Source organism: Ranitomeya variabilis, chromosome 5, assembly GCF_051348905.1.
Source record: "Ranitomeya variabilis isolate aRanVar5 chromosome 5, aRanVar5.hap1, whole genome shotgun sequence".
Lineage (NCBI taxonomy): Eukaryota > Metazoa > Chordata > Amphibia > Anura > Dendrobatidae > Ranitomeya > Ranitomeya variabilis.
This window is the reverse complement of record NC_135236.1, coordinates 587,713,277-587,731,195: the sequence shown is the minus strand read 5'-3', so window position 1 is coordinate 587,731,195 and position 17,919 is coordinate 587,713,277.

Below are 17,919 nucleotides of genomic sequence, written 5' to 3'. Positions count from 1 at the left end.
AGTCCCGTTGTGGGAAACGCGGGTTCTGCCGCACTCGGACAACGTGACGATCTGGCGACTATGGAATGAGGTGGCCCAAGCGATGATGGATGGATGGGATGACGCCCCGGCTAGGGCCGCAAAGGAATTTCTTAAGTATTGCAATGCGGTGTGATGCAGCAGTGACCTTGGCTGGGATCACACAACTGTATGTGATGTGAGAAACTCCTGAGAGTTTCTCTCATCACACTCAGTTGTGTGATCCTGGCCAAAAGTGCATTGTCTAACAATTTTTTTTTTACAGTGCTCAAAGTCAGAACACGTTCGCGTTTGATGAAGGATCGCTTCAACAAGGACCTTCGTCAGGAGAGCCGGGTTCCCAGTGGTTCTGGAGAAAGGATCAGAAATAAAAATATCACCGCATGCTGGCATTTTTGAGACCAGTCCTTGCCCAGAGAACGTAAGTATTTTTGTGGTGTATTGGATTGTGTTGTATGGCCTAATCTGTATTTTTCTATTCCGCAGGAGTTGGCGCTTTTACTATTGTAAATGTTTGGTACTAATGTTTTTTTCTTTTCACAGCACCTGGAGCAGCACTCTTGAGCCTGGTTCTGGGTGGTCCTTCATCGATCAGCCATGGACCCATCCCATCTATCCACCAGTGAAGCAGCAAGTGGGCCGGCAACAGACTAGAGACCAGGAAGCTGGTCCATCAGGTGTTCCCCTCTCCCAGTTCTCTGCCTTTTTTTGGGCTCTTCCCACCAGCAGCAGAGGGCCTCGGACAGGGCACCCTGGCATGACCTTCACCACCACCAGCATGTAGCAGCAGCACCCAGACCTTGACAGGCCGGCCACCATCACCGGGCCGCAGGAAGACACCACACCGAGGCTCCCCAGACACCACCACAGATCCAAACAAAGGAAAAAAAACAGACTCTCGCACTCCCTCCCCCCTCACCTCCCAATGTGTCTGTAATGTCAGGTTTGTCTCGCCCTTCCAGTGTGTCTCTCCCGTCCCATGCCTCCAGTACCATCCCTGATCTCCCTGACCCCACTAGTTTAATCGTCCCCTCTCCTGCAACCCCTGCATTGTCTTTACCCAGCCAGGCGTCACAGCCCAACACCCCCCAGTTCCGTTACTCTACCCAAAGCCGCCACAGTTAATTTTTTATTTGTGTAAATAAATGTAATTTTTTTTTTCCCCAATACTGTTTGGTTCTTTGTGTATTTTGCCGCCAGCAACACATACCGCGCGCCGGCTACACGTACTGCGCCGTACACTTTGTGTTTTTGCCACCTCATAGCTCCAGAGCTGCAGGAGTGAGACAAGTAGAACACTTCAGCTTTGCTTCTTGTATTTGGTATGGAGCTATGAGTTGTCAAAAACTAGTATGACTTGTATTTTCTCCAGAATCTCTTCAGTCTGCTTAATCTATGTGACGCAGGCTGAAGAGACAATGGAGGTAATACAAGGAATATCTATACTCACCTGACCAGCTGCCAGAAATAGTGAATTCAGGATGAACGAAACTCAGCTTCCTGAACTATTTCTGAAAAATGGCATGGTGTGTATAGATATGCCTTGTATTACCTCCATTGTCTCTTCAGTCTATATAATCTATTTCACACAGACTGAAGAGACGATGGAGGTCATACAAGGCATATCTATACTCACCTGGACAGGTGTTAGAAATAGTGAATTCATGATGCTACGTTTTGTGCATCATGAACTCACTATTTCTGACACATGACCTGCTGGGTATAGATCTGCTTTGTATTATACCTCCATCGTCTCTTCAGTCTGCGTCCAATAGATACTCAACGTGAAAGAAAAAACAAAGCCAGCTCACCGTTTTTGTAGAGAGCATGGAACCAGATCCTGACAAGACTTTGGAAGATAGAAAAAATGCAAAGTTCCAGCTCAATAAAATATAAACAGTTTATTGGAAAAAAAAATTTAAGTTAAAATGCAAATTGCAAAAGAAATTATACAAAAAGTGCTCCTAATACATCACCATGGCTCCAGTGGGTAAAGCAACGCGTTTCGACCGTACCGCAGTCTTTGTCAAAGCTTAACTACCCAGAATACAATGAAAATATAAAAAGGAACCAATCAAATTAAAGAACATAATCACATGATCGAAGGTCCTGTTCATGAAGAGTATATAACAGAAAAAAAAAAAAAATGAACAAAAACAAATAAGAAAAGGGAAAAACCATAATGCATAAACAAAGAAATTAATTAAGAAATGACAAAATATTAAATCAATAATGAAACATGATTTCGTTTCTTTTGTTGAGGCCGTCTGGAAACCTGGTTCCAAGATTGAATATCCAGTAAGCCTCTCTGGTAAGCAGAGTCCTGCCGATGTCGCCGCCGCGAGAAGGTTTCCTGATTTTTTCTATACCTGTAATTTTCAAAGAACTGATATTACGTGCATGATGTTCAATAAAATGTTTGGACAAAGAAGAAATTCTGCGGGTATTATTACTGATATTATGAATATCGTATAAATGCTCAGAGATACGAGTTTTTAATTTACGGGTAGTGCACCCCACATAAGATTTGTGGCATATAACACAAGCTATCTTATACACAACATATCGAGTGTTACAATTGATATATTATTGAATATTAAAAGTTAAAGTATTGTTATGATTGGTAAATGTTTTTGTGATAATCATTTGTTTGCATGTGGAACAATTGGTAGTGCCACATTTGTAATTGCCTTTGCAATCAAGCCAGGTACCCATTTTCTTATCAGTAGACGTGAAACATACTAGGTGAAAGAATGTTGCCTAATGAGGGTGCCATTCGTGCAACAATATTACATCCACCTTGTCAAATCTTGGCTAGGACTGGATCTTCGTATAAAAGGGGAATATACTTGTTAATAATATTTTTGATGTCCTGAAATTGTGGACTATATTGAAGACACACAAATGGTCTGTTAGAAAATTGGTTAGTCCGTTCAATATTGTTATTATTGTTTGAAAAAATTAAATCATGTTTGTTTTTTATTCTGTACAATATGGTGCGCTCTATTTAACATCCAATTGGGATATCCTCTTTTATGAAATTTATTTCTAGAATTGAACAAGTCATTTTTTAATTTATTATTGTTATTACAATTGTGTTTGAGCCTTATAAATTCCCCCACAGGAATAGATTTCACTGTGTGCCTAGGATGACTACTATGAGCATGTAAAGTAGAGTTACCTGATGCTGGTTTGAAATATGTTTTAGTAGAGATAAATTGGTTAGGAATGCCCATAAATTGCAAATCTAAAAATGAAATATTAGTTTTATCATGAACATAAGTAAACTTGATATTATAATCATTACTATTAATGTAACCAACAAAGGATTGTATGGCAGATACATCGCCGTCCCATATAATCAATGTATCGTCGATGTATCTGCCATACCAAAAAATGTGAGAAGAAAACTGATTATCAGATGTGAACAAAAAATCATGTTCCCACTTGGCCATAACTAAATTTGCAAGAGACGGTGAAAACTTGGCACCCATTGCCACACCAGTGTATTGCAAATAATAATCACCATCAAAGGAAAAAAAATTGAGTCAAAAGAAAAGAGGTAACCTGTAAAATATAATTAACCCCTTAAGCCCCGAGGGTGGTTTGCACGTTAATGACCGAGCCAATTTTTACAATTCTGACCACTGTCCCTTTATGAGGTTATAACTCTGGAACGCTTCAATGGATCTTGGCGATTCTGACATTGTTTTCTTGTGAGATATTGTACTTCATGTTAGTGGTAAAATTTATTCGATATAACTTGCGTTTATTTGTGAAAAAAACGGAAATTTGGCAAAAATTTTGCAATTTTCCAACTTTTAATTTTTATGCCCTTAAATCACAGAGATATGTCACGCAAAATACTTAATAAGTAACATTTCCCACATGTCTACTTTACATCAGCACAATTTTGGAACCAAAATTTTTTTTTGTTAGGGAGTAGTGTTGAGCGATACCTTCCGATATCGGAAAGTATCGGTATTGGAAAGTATCGGCCAATACCGTCAAAGTATCGGATCTAATCCGATACCGATACCCGATCCCAATGCAAGTCAATGGGACGAAAATATCGGAATTAAAATAAACCCTTTCTTTCCTTGTAGGTTAATTCTACATGAAGGAAAACAACTAAGAATAATGTAGGATGTATTGGGGGACGTGGCGGAGACATTAAAGGCACAGAGGTTTAGCCCAATCTAATAGAATAGCAGGATTTTGTTTTGTTTTTTATGACGTTCGGCGTTAGAAAGATTTTGACTATGTAAATTTTTTTTTTATTTTGTCAGATATTGATGTTTCACTACTTCCATGCCCTTCACCTTCTTTTTTACTTCTCCCACACTTTCTTCTTCATTATCCTCATCATCAGCTTCTTTGACATCAACTTCTTCACCTTATTCATCTTCTTCTTCATCTTCTACCTATTATTTTTTTTGTTACATTGTTCATATTCTTTTTATTTTACTATTATCTTCTTCATATTCTACTTCTTCATCATATTCTTATTTGTGACAGGCATTCCCGTAGTTGTTATCTATAAAAGTTTGAAGATTACACCTTCCATTCTGCCTGTCACAAAACAGTTACATTTGTCCGCGTTCAGTTTGGCCTGCAGCATCAGGCTTTATCCAGGGGCACCACGAGGAGGAACGGACTCACCCCCATACACTGCTTAGTCTTCTTCTGCTTATAATTTAGATAATATCTTTTGCTCTGATATTTAGTGTTATGCTTAATGTTCTTCTGCTCTTTGTTCTGCAGCCTCTTGTTCTTCTGCTTCTCGGTCTTCCAGGTCGTCGTCGTCTCCGGGGTCGTCGTCATCGGGGTGGTCTTCAGGGTCATCGTCTCCAGGGTCGTCGACATCACGGTGGTTGTCGTCTCTGGTGTCGTCGTCATCTTAGGGGTGGTCTTCCGGGTCATCGTGTTTAGTCTCTTGAACTTGGAAATGTAGCAGAAGGTACAAGAAGGCTGAGAAAATGCCGAGAAACAGCTGATGGAACTGGAACTCGGATGGCTACCCGAAGTTCCAAGAGCCAATGGAACTACCGAGGACCAGCTGACGTTACTGGAACCCGGTTACTAAGCAGGAGGTACCCGTGCCTGAAAGCACTACCAAGGACCACCTGACGTTGGTGGAACTCGGATACCCAGAGGGAGGCACCTAAGCCAAAGGCTCTGCCCGGAACCAGCTGACGGTACTGGAACCAGGATGGGGAGCAGAAGGTACAAGAGCAAAAGACACTGCCGAGAACCAGCTGACGGTGCTGGAACCCGGATAGGTAGCCGAAGGTCCAAGAGCCAATGGAACTACCGAGGACCAGCTGACGTTACTGGAACCCGGTTACTAAGCAGGAGGTACCCGTGCCTGAAAGCACTACCAAGGACCACCTGACGTTGGTGGAACTCGGATACCCAGAGGGAGGCACCTAAGCCAAAGGCTCTGCCTGGAACCAGCTGACGGTACTGGAACCAGGATGGGGAGCAGAAGGTACAAGAGCAAAAGACACTGCCGAGAACCAGCTGACGGTACTGGAACCCGGATGGGTAGCCAAAGGTCCAAGAGCCAATGGAACGACCGAGGACCAGCTGACGTTACTGGAACCCGGTTACTAAGCAGGAGGTACCCGTGCCTGAAAGCACTACCAAGGACCACCTGACGTTGGTGGAACTCGGATACCCAGAGGGAGGCACCTAAGCCAAAGGCTCTGCCCGGAACCAGCTGACGGTGCTGGAACCAGGATGGGGACCTATTCAAGCTTGTCTTCCTAGAGCCCCAACTAGCAGTGTTGGAGCCCAGGGTCAGCAGGAGGAGGAGAGGGAGCAGAGTGTAGGCCGAAGCCTGCACTGGCGGCAGCTTTGGGTCTGTTGTGTCTGCGTGGCAGTTGCAGGACACGTTGCTGGCTACACAGCAGGGGAACAGCTGGCGGTGCTGAACCCCACTGACACATTGGCTGGTGTTTTTCTCTGTGCAGCTAGCAGTACCGGGCCCCAACTGGCGGTGTTAGAGCCCAGGGTCAGCAGGAGGAGGAGAGGGAGCAGAGTGTAGGCCGAAGCCTGCACTGGCGGCAGCTTTGGGTCTGTTGTGTCTGCGTGGCAGTTGCAGGACACGTTGCCGGCTGCACAGCAGGGGAACAGCTGGCGGTGCTGAACCCCACTGACACATTGGCTGGTGTTTTTCTCTGTGCAGCTAGCAGTACCGGGCCCCAACTGGCGGTGTTGGAGCCCGGGCTCTGCAGGGGGAGCAGAGTGTAGGCCGAAGCCTAATTGAACCAATTTCAAAGGTAACCTTTAACCCCCCCCTCAGGTGTTACAAAGTAGAAGAGCCACAGCTTATGCAGCAGTAGTGCTGCACAAGTCAAAGGTTGCTCTTTTAATTTTTCTCCTTGCACACGCTGAATGAAACACGTATAACATTTAGCCCTTTATACAGTCAAACTGTGTTGGAGGCGCGAGTTCCCTTCATAATGAGACGCAGCACAGATGTCAAGAATCCCACCTTGGTGCTGGGTGCAGCCTCCTGAGCATTGTTATTTGCTGTACAGGAGTCTGCGCTGTCATGTTATCCCCTGGCCTAGCGCTGTTAGTGCTGCCCATCTTCTGACATCATTTAATGTCGGCCGGTGCGGTTCGCGATGACCATGAATCCCAGCCCCGCAGTGTCTTAACATTGTTAAAACACTGCGGGGCTGGGATTCATGGCCTGGCGCAGCACATATGTTCGCCTCTCACACTCGGGTCCTTACACCCGCTTCAGACTGTGCGGCGTCAGCTGATCCCTTATCGCATGCCACGGCCATGAAGCCGCACAATCTGAAGAAGGCGGAAGGAGATGAGGGACAGGCGAACTGATGCACTGCTCATGCCCATCAGTCCCAATAAATAAGACACCGAGGGGCGTTGTGTGGGTCAGGGCGGCCGCAGAGGCGCAGGCAGCCAAACAATGATGCCAGAAGACGGGCAGCGCTACCAAGGGGGTTGCAGCGTGTCATTACAAAGGAAAGTCACACCTCCGGGACGGTTAAATGGTCACACAGAGGACACATTTTAGACGTGTTTTCAGTTCCACATGTGCGAGGAGAATACGTTTATGAGCCACCTTGCACACATGCAGCATTACTGCTGTACAAGGTGGCTGTAAAACATACAAACGCCTGGGGGAGGGGGGACAGGTTCCCTTCAATTTCAGTTCTTGTGTCTGCGTGGCTTTTGCAGGACACGATGCCGGCTACACAGCAGGGGAACAGCTGGCGGTGCTGAACCCCACTGACACATTGGCTGGTGTTTTTCTCTGTGCAGCTAGCAGTACCGGGCCCCAACTGGCGGTGTTAGAGCCCAGGGTCAGCAGGAGGAGAGGGAGCAGAGTGTAGGCCAAAGCCTGCACTGGCGGCAGCTTTGGGTCTGTTGTGTCTGCGTGGCAGTTGCAGGACACGTTGCCGGCTGCACAGCAGGGGAACAGCTGGCGGTGCTGAACCCCACTGACACATTGGCTGGTGTTTTTCTCTGTGCAGCTAGCAGTACCGGGCCCCAACTGGCGGTGTTGGAGCCCGGGCTCTGCAGGGGGAGCAGAGTGTAGGCCGAAGCCTAATTGAACCAATTTCAAAGGTAACCTTTAACCCCCCCTCAGGGGTTACAAACTAGAAGAGCCACAGCTTATGCAGCAGTAATGCTGCACAAGGTAAAGGTTGCTCTTTGAATTTTGCTCCTTGCACACGCTGAAAGGAACACGTATAACATTTTGGCCCTTACACAGTCAAACTGATTTTGAGGCGTGAGTTCCCTTCGTAAAGAGACGCAGTACAGCTGGCAAAAATGCCACCTTGGTGCTTTGCGCGGCCTCCTGAGCATCGTTATTTGTTGCACAGGAGTCTGCGCTTTTGTGTTATCCCTTGGCCTTGCGCTGTTAGCGCTGCCCATCCTCTGACATCATGTTATGTCGGCCGTTGCGGTTTGCGATGACCATGAATCCCAGCCCCGCAGTGTCTTAACATTGTTAAAACACTGCGGGGCTGGGATTCATGGCCTGGCGCAGTACATATGTTCGCCTCTCGCTTGGGTTCTTACACCCGCTTCAGACTATGCGGTGTCAGCTGATCCCTTATCGCATGCCACGGCCATGAAGACGCACAGTCCGAAGAAGGCGGAAGGAGATGAGGGACAGGCGAAGAAATGCACCGTTCATGCCCATCAATCACACCCTCGCAGTCCAAATAAATAAGACACCGAGGGGCGTTGTGTGGGGCAAGGCGGCCGCAGAGGCGCAGGCAGCCAAACAATGATGCCAGAAGACGGGCAGCGCTACCAAGGAGCTTGTTGCGTGTCAATACAAAGGAAAATCACACCTGAGGGACGTTTTAATGGTCGCAGAGGACTCATTTTAGATGTGTTCAGTTCAACATGGGCAAGGAGAATAAGTTTCTGAGCCACCTTGCACACATGCAGCATTACTGTCGTACAAGGTGGCTGTAAAACGTAAAAACGCCTGGGGGAGGGGGGACAGGTTTCCTTCAATTTCAGTTCTTGTGTCTGCGTGGCTGTTGCAGGACACGTTGCCGGCTACACAGCAGGGGAACAGCTGGCGGTGCTGAACCCCACTGACACATTGGCTGGTGTTTGGCTCTGTGCAGCTAGCACATCTGGGCCCCAACTGGCGGTGTTAGAGCCCAGGGTCAGCAGGAGGAGGAGAGGGAGCAGAGTGTAGGCCGAAGCCTGCACTGGTGCAAGTTGAAAGGGAAACTTTAACCCCCCCCCCCCAGGCGTTTGTAGCTGAAAGAGCCATCGTGTACAGCACTAATGCTGGAAAAGGTAAACTTAGCTCTTTTAATTATGTTCCTTGCACATGCTGAACCTAACACTTATGAAAAGTGTCCCCTCCTACCGTGATACCGTCCGGTTGGTGGAACTTTCCTTTGTGATGTGACGCAGCACAGCCGTCATTCTTACCCCTTTGGCGCCGTGCGCCGCCTCCTCAGCGTTGTTTGAATCAGTCCCGGAGCCTGCGCTGTTAGGTTAGCCCTTGGCCATGCACACATTTTGCGCTGCCCGTCTTCTGACATCATTTGGTGTCAGGCTGGCTGCGCCTGTGCGGCCGCGCTGGACGAGATCCCACCTCGCAGTGTCGTCTAATGTAATCCCACCGCGGGCCTGGGATCCGTGGCCATGCGCAGTGCATATCCTCACCTCTCACTCCCCTCCCTACGGCTTCTTCAGACTGTGCGGTGTCACGGCCGTGGCATGCTATTAGGGACCAGCTGACACCGCACAGTCTGAAGAAGCCGTAGGGAGATGAGTGAGAGGTGGAGGTTCAGATATGCACTGCGCATGTCCATGGATCTCAGGCCCCCAGTGGGATTAAATCAGAAGACACTACGAGGCGGGATCTCGTCCAGCGCGGCCGCACAGGCGCAGCCAGCCTGACACCAAATGATGTCAGAAGACGGGCAGCGCAAAATGTGTGCATGGCCAAGGGCTAACCTAACAGCGCAGGCTCCGGGACTGATTCAAACAACGCTGAGGAGGCGGCGCACGGCGCCAAGGGGGTAAGAATGACGGCTGTGCTGCGTCACATCACAAAGGAAAGTTCCACCAACCGGACGGTATCACGGTAGGAGGGGACACTTTTCATAAGTGTTAGGTTCAGCATGTGCAAGGACCACCACGAAGAGGCACTTTTTCCCTTTGCATCATTACTGCTGCACAAGGTGGTTCCTTCAGTAACAAACGCCTGGGGGGGGGGGGGACAGGTTCCCTTAAATTTAACTTGTTGTGCCTGCGTGGCGGCCGCAGTACACGTTGCCGTATACACAGCAGGGGAACAGCTGGCGGTGCTGAACCCCACTAACACATTGGCGAGGTGTTTGGCTCTGTGCGGACAGCACTTCTGGACAGCAACTAGTGGTGTTGGAGCTCAGGGACAGGTGGAGGAGGAGGAGGTGGAGGAGATAGGAGGGATTGCCACACACACAGCTGGGGAACAGCAGACGTTACTGAACCCCAATAACAGAGGAGCGACTGTTGGGACTGTGCGGACAGCACTTCTGGACGGCAACTAGCGGTGTTGGAGCCCAGGGACAGGTGGACGAGGAGGAGGTGGAGGAGATAGGAGGGATTGCCACACACACAGCAGGGGACCAGCTGACGTTACTGAACCCCAATAACAGAGGAGCGACTGTTGGGACTGTGCGGACAGCACTTCTGGACGGCAACTAGCGGTGTTGGAGCCCAGGGACAGGTGGAGGAGGAGGAGGTGGAGGAGATAGGAGGGATTGCCACACACACAGCTGGGGAACAGCAGGCGTTACTGAACCCCAATAACAGAGGAGCGACTGTTGGGACTGTGCGGACAGCACTTCTGGACGGCAACTAGCGGTGTTGGAGCCCAGGGACAGGTGGAGGAGGAGGAGATAGGAGGGATTGCCACACACACAGCAGGGGACCAGCTGACGTTACTGAACCCCAATAACAGAGGAGGGACTGTTGGGACTGTGCGGACAGCACTTCTGGACGGCAACTAGCGGTGTTGGAGCCCAGGGACAGGTGGAGGAGGAGGAGGTGGAGGAGATAGGAGGGATTGCCACACACAGAGCTGGGGAACAGCAGACGTTACTGAACCCCAACAACAGAGGAGGGACTGTTGGGACTGTGCGGACAGCACTTCTGGACGGCAACTAGCGGTGTTGGAGCCCAGGGACAGGTGGAGGAGGAGGAGGTGGAGGAGATAGGAGGGATAGCCACACACACAGCAGGGGACCAGCTGACGTTACTGAACCCCAATAACAGAGGAGCGACTGTTGGGACTGTGCGGACAGCACTTCTGGACGGCAACTAGCGGTGTTGGAGCCCAGGGACAGGTGGAGGAGGTGGAGGAGATAGGAGGGATTGCCACACACACAGCTGGGGAACAGCAGACGTTACTGAACCCCAATAACAGAGGAGGGACTGTTGGGACTGTGCGGACAGCACTTCTGGACGGCAACTAGCGGTGTTGGAGCCCAGGGACAGGTGGAGGAGGAGGAGGTGGAGGAGATAGGAGGGATTGCCACACACACAGTAGGGGAACAGCTGACGTTACTGAACCCCAATAACAGAGGAGGGACTGTTGGGACTGTGCGGACAGCACTTCTGGACGGCAACTAGCTGTGTTGGAGCCCAGGGACAGGTGGAGGAGGAGGAGGTGGAGGAGATAGGAGGGATTGCCACACACACAGCTGGGGAACAGCAGACGTTACTGAACCCCAATAACAGAGGAGCGACTGTTGGGACTGTGCGTACAGCACTACCAGGCAACAACTAGTGGTGTTGGAGCCCAGGGACAGCAGGAGAAGCAGAGGAACACAATGTAGGCCGAAGCCTGATTGGAGAAAGTCGAAAGGGAACCTTTAACCCCCCCAAGGCGTTTGTAGCTGAAACAGCCAGCTTGTGCAGCGCAAAAGATGCAAAAGGAAAAGGTGGCTCTTCTCATGATGCTCCTTGCAAACACAGAACTAAACACTTATAAAATGTGTCCCCTGAAACCGTGAGATGGGACTTTCCTTCATAATATGACGCAGCACAGCTGTCATTCCTACCTCCTTGGCGCCGTTCCCCGGCTCCTCAGCGTTGTTTGATTCCGTCCCGGAGCCTGCGCTGTTATGTTATCCCTTGGCCAGGCACACTTAGCGCTGCCCATCTTCTGACATCATTTGGTGTCAGGCTGGCTGCGCCTGTGCGGCCGCGCTGGCCGAGAGCCCGCCTCGCAGTGTCGTCTAATGTAATCCCACCGCGGGCCTGGGATCCGTGGCCATGCGCAGTGCATATCCTCGCCTCTCACTCCCCTCCCTACAGCTTCTTCAGACTGCGCGGCGTCACGGCCGTGGCATGCTATTAGGGATCAGCTGACGGCGCACAGTCTGAAGAAGGCGTAGGGAGATGAGTGAGAGGCGGAGGTTCAGATATGCACTGCGCATGTCCATGGATCTCAGGCCCCCAGTGGGATTAAATCAGAAGACACTGCGAGGCGGGCTCTCGGCCAGCGCGGACGCACAGGCGCAGCCAGCCTCCACCACTGCCTGGACGCACTGAGCTGCTTTGGAATGCACTAGCAGCACTTCTCTCAGTTGGAATGGAGAAGATGATGGAATTCACCAGTGTGTCTTGGTACTCCCGCATTTTTCACTCCCGGTTCAACGGTGTGATGAGGCTTTCTACGTTGTCCCGGTAGCGAGGATCGAGGAGGGTGAACACCCAATAATCAGACATGTTGAGAATGTGGGCGATGCGGCGGTCGTTTCTCAGGCACTGCAGCATGTAATCCACCATGTGCTGCAGACTGCCAACTGCCCAAGAAACGCTGTCCCCTGCTGGAGGCGTGATCTCTGCCCGCTCGTCATCACCCCACCCTCGCTGTACACACTGAGTACTGGACAATTGTGTAACTCCCTCCTCTGGACGGATGTCTTCCTCCTCCATTGACTCCTCCTCATCCTCCTCACAAACTGTCCCCTGCCTACGCGTTTGTGAGGAACCACGTGGCGCTGACTGTCCAGAAGATGATGGAAATGCTGAATCCTCATCCTCCACCTCTTCCACAACATCATCCCTTAGCGCTTGCAGTGATTTTTCAAGCAGGCAGATAAGGGGGACAGTCATGCTGACTAGTGCATCATCTGCACTTGCCATCCGCGTGGAATAATCAAAGGGACGCAAAACCTGGCAGACGTCATTCATAGTGGCCCACTCTGTGGTTGTGAAGTCTGTACGGCGCTGAGTGCGACTTCTTTGCGCCTGAAGCAGCTGGTACTCCATTACAGCTTGCTGCTGCTCACACAACCGCTCCAACATATGTAACGTGGAATTCCACCTGGTAGGTAGGTCACATATGATGCGATGTTCCGGCAGGCGGTGTCGGAGCTGCAGAGCCGCAATGCGCGCTTTTGCCGTGCTGGAACGCCGCAAGTGAGCATACTCTAGGCGGACCTTGTGCAGCAGTGCATCAAGATCCGGATAGTCCCTCAAAAAACTCTGCACAACCAAATTGAGCACATGTGCCAGACATGGGATGTGAGTGAGGTTGCCGAGGCCCAGAGCTGCCACCAGATTTCGGCCATTATCACACACTACCATGCCTGGCTGGAGATTCGCTGGCACAAACCACACATCGCTCTCCTGCTTGATGGCATTCCAGAGCTCCTGCGCTGTGTGGCTTCGATTCCCCAAATAAATTAATTTCAAGACGGCCTGTTGACGTTTGGCCACGGCTGTGCTCATGTCGGTCGTAACAGGTAAACGTTCATCACGGGTCCATGTGGAGGTGGACTGTGACGGCTCCTGTAGCGATGATTCTGAGGAACTGGTGTAAGAGGAGGAGTCAATGCGTACAGAATGGATTCCTGCAATCCTTGGAGTGGGCAGGACACGTCCTGCGCCACTCGCACGATTTGTACCCGGCTCAACGACATTAACCCAATGGGCAGTGAGGGAAAGGTATCGCCCCTGTCCATGTTGACTGGTCCACGCATCGGTGGTGAGGTGGACCTTGCTACTGACGGCGTTCAGTAGCGCGTGTTTTATGTGTCCCTCCACATGCTTGTGCAGGGCAGGGACGGCTTGCCTGCTGAAGTAAAAGCGGCTGGGCACATTGTACTGTGGGACTGCCAATGACATCAAGTCACGGAAGCTGTCAGTCTCCACCAGCCTGAATGACAGCATTTCCAGTGACAGAAGTTTGGCAATGCCTGCAGTCAGAGCCTGTGCTCGTGGGTGGTTTGACGAGAAAGGCCGCCTTTTCTCCCATGCCTGTACTACCGATGGCTGTAGACTGGGCTGGGAGTGTGTGGATGACTGGGAAAGTGGTGCTGCGGGTGGAATTACAGCGGGTCTCTGGACAACAGGGCCAGAGGTTCTTCCACGGCGATCCTGGGAGGAAGCCGAAAAAGCTGCGTGTGAGCTGGAGGAAGAGGCAACACGAGCTGAAGAGGTGGTAGCTGCCGCTGTTGGTTGGCCTAGCTCTTCAGTGTGTTTTTCTAACTCCGCCGGGTGCCTGGTGCGCACATGTTTCCACATGTTGGAGGTATTGAGGTTGCTGACATTTTTCCCCTCTTTTGACTTTGTGATGACACACCTTGCATTTGACATAGCAAATGTCATCTGCAACTGTGTCAAAAAAGGACCAGGCACTGCAAGTCTTGGGAGCGCCCTTTTTGGCTTTTGGAAGAGACATGCTCCTAACGGGTGCCAAAGCGGAGGCTGCAGGATCCGCAGTCTTCCCCCTCCCTCTCCCTCTTTGGGCCGTACGGGGAATCTCTTCCTCAGAGCTGCTCCCACCACCTTCCTGTCCCTCACGCCAAGATGGGTCAAGGACCTCATCATCTACACTACCCTCTGCCCCCAACTGCTCCTCCTGGGTAGTCTCAGCAGCAGAGCACGCACCAGTAAGTGGCACCTGAGTGTCATCATCAGCTGATGCGGCCTGCGATGTGGTGAACGGAGCCACTGGCCCACCCGCCTCTTCAGAGGAAGAGAGAAAAAGCTGTTGGGCATCACTGCACCCTGCCTCTTCTTCCATTTCTCCAATGCTGCTTGGCTGGCCCCGTTTCCAAGCCAAGAGATTCAGAGAACAGAAGTAGAGACGGCTCCTGTCCTGGGCTCTCTGTCTGCCTGGGCAATTTGGCAGGTGGTGAAGAGACAGATGGCTGCTCTCCAGTGCTCTGTGTCTGAGAGGATGTGGCACTAATTGAAGTTGATGCATTAGCTGCCATCCATCCGACAACGGCTTCAATTTGTTCTTCACGCAGCAGCGGTGTACGGCGCTCTGCGACAAAGCTGCGCATGAATGACTGTTCCCTGGTGAAACTGGGTGCTGATGAGTCACCGGTGCCCGCAGCAGGCACAGAATCCCCACGTCCCCTCCCTGCTCCGCGCCCACGCCCACGTGCCTTACTCACTGCCTTCTTCATCTTGGTTGACTGATAAAGATAAGCAGAAAAGTACTAACGGCTTTGTGTGCTTATTCCTGAACAACTCCTCCTAACAGGTATAAGAAACACTAATTTTCTAAAGTGTGGACTAGACTTAAATATGAGCTAATGTGGCCTACACAAATGTAAGGTGGTGTCACTGGTGTGTTTGGTGAACTTTATTATTTATTTATTTTTTGGGGGCTGAACTGACAACAGATAGAGCTGCAGTCACACGGAGACCGTGCAGACAGCCGTAAACGGCGCTGCAAGGCCCAAAAACCCTCCTCTACGTTATCCTATGTAGTGTTTTTCCACAAGTTAGCTGGAGACGGGTGGAAAGACACTAATAGGAATTTTTTGAAAAAATGTGCAGCAGCCTGCACTACTTAAAACAAAATGAAAATTGATTTTGCGGTATGACGCAGTGAAGAACCCTGAGCTGGAGACAACCAGGCTATGGCTGCTCACAGACTACAGGGCGAGCTGCAGTCACACGGAGACCGTGCAGACAGCCGTAAACGGCGCTGCAAGGCCCCAAAACCCTCCTCTACATTATCCTATGTAGTGTTTTTCCACAAATTAGCTGGAGATGGGTGGAAAGACACTAATAGGATTTTTTTGAAAAAATTAGCAGCAGACTACACTACTTGGAAAAAAAAAAAAAAGAACAGTATGAGGCAATGAACCACCCTCCCTGAACTGAATACAACCAGCTATGGATGGCCTATGTGGCTGCACTCAGACTAGAGAGTGGGCTGCACTCACACACACACACAGACCTTGCAGATCGCTGTGAAAACAGCGCTACAAGGCAAAAGCAAGGTGAATAGTAGGTGAACACAGCGGTTGCTAAATTAGCCTTTGGAAAGCACAAAGAAGCAAATCGCTATCTCTAAACTGGCCCTCAGTCAGCAAACAGCGTCCTGTCACTAACTGAATTCACAGCAGAGTGATCGCAAAATGGCGCCAGCGACTTTTAAACTGCATCATGACATCATTTCAGCAGCCAATCACAGCCATGCCAGTAGTTTCATGCCCTCCATGCTGAACAGGATGTGCCCACACTTGGAATCATTCTCATTGGATGAATTTGTGCAGTTTGAATCTGTGAACTTCCGATTCCGGTATCCGATACGCGGCAAGTATCGGAATCCCGGTATCGGAATTCCGATACCGCAAGTATCGGCCGATACCCGATACTTGCGGTATCGGAATGCTCAACACTATTAGGGAGTTATAAGGGTTAAAAGTTGACCAGAAATTTCTCATTTTTACAACACCATTTTTTTTTAGGGACCATATCTCATTTGAAGTCATTTTGAGGGGTCTATATGATAGAAAATACCCAAGTGTGACACCATTCTAAAAACTGCACCCCCAAGGTGCTCAAAACCACATTCAAGAAGTTTATTAACCCTTCAGGTGTTTCACAGGAATTTTTGGAATGTTTAAATAAAAATGAACATTTAACTTTTTTTCACACAAAATTTATTTCAGCTCCAATTTGTTTTATTTTACCAAGGGTAACAGGAGAAAATGGACCCCAAAAGTTGTTGTACAATTTGTCCTGAGTACGCTGATACCCCATATGTGGGTGTAAACCATTGTTTGGGCGCATGGCAGACCTCGGAAGGGAAGGAGCGCCGTTTGACTTTTCAATCAAAATTGACTGGAATTGAGATGGGACGCCATGTTGCGTTTGGAGAGCCCCTGATGTGCCTAAACATTGAAACCCCCCACAAGTGACACCATTTTGGAAAGTAGACCCCCTAAGGAACTTATCTAGATGTGTTTTGAGAGCTTTGAACCCCCAAGTGTTTCACTACAGTTTATAATGCAGAGCCGTGAAAATAAATTATTTTTTTTTTTTCACAAAAATGATTTTTTTTAGCCCCCAGTTTTGTATTTTCACAAGGGTAACAAGATAAATTGGACCCCAAAAGTTGTTGTCCAATTTGTCCTGAGTATGCCGATACCCCATATGTGGGGGGGGAACCACTGTTTGGGCGCATGGCAGAGCTCGGAAGGGAAGGAGCGCCATTTGGAATGCAGACTTAGGCCGGCCTCACACTCAGCGTATGTAAATACGGTCCGTTTTTTACGGCCGTAATACGCAGAAATGTCCCCAAAATAGTGATCCGTATGTCATCCGTAGGCAGGGTGTGTCAGAGTATTTTGCGCATTGCATCCTCCGTATGTAATCCGTATGGCATCCGTACTGCGATATTTTCTCGCAGGCTTGCAAAACCGAATGGATTTATGTGCTCAAATGTTCGTTAAAACATATATACAGTATGTGTATATATATATATATATATATATATATATATATATATATATATATATATATGTGTCATTGAGACACATATATATATATATTCTGTATTTATATTTAATTCAGCGCGATATATGTGAAAAGCCGGTAATTCAATTGCCGGCTTTTCATTTCTCCTTCCCAAACCCGACATGATATGAGGCATGGTTTACATACAGTAAACCATCTCATATCCCCTTTTTTTTTGCATATTCCACACTACTAATGTTAGTAGTGTGTATGTGCAAAATTTGGGCGCTGTAGCTTGTAAAATAAAGGGTTAAATGGCGGAAAAAATTGGCGTGGGCTCCCGCGCAATTTTCTCCGCCAGAGTGGTAAAGCCAGTGACTGAGGGCAGATATTAATAGCCTAGAGAGGGTCCATGGTTATTGGCCCCCCCCTGGCTACAAACATCTGCCCCCAGCCACCCCAGAAAAGGCACATCTGGAAGATGCGCCTATTCTGGCACTTGGCCCAAGAATCCCAAAGGTACACTCAACAGTTCTTCAGGCCCTGGTCAGTCTGTAGTTAAAAATCCTTTTAGTGTGGTTCAAGTCCTGACTGAAATATGGCTTCAAAAAAGAAACCAAAAAACACAAGGACCCCTAAAATATAACTTTTAATAGATAAAGCTAAAACCTTTGTTCCAGA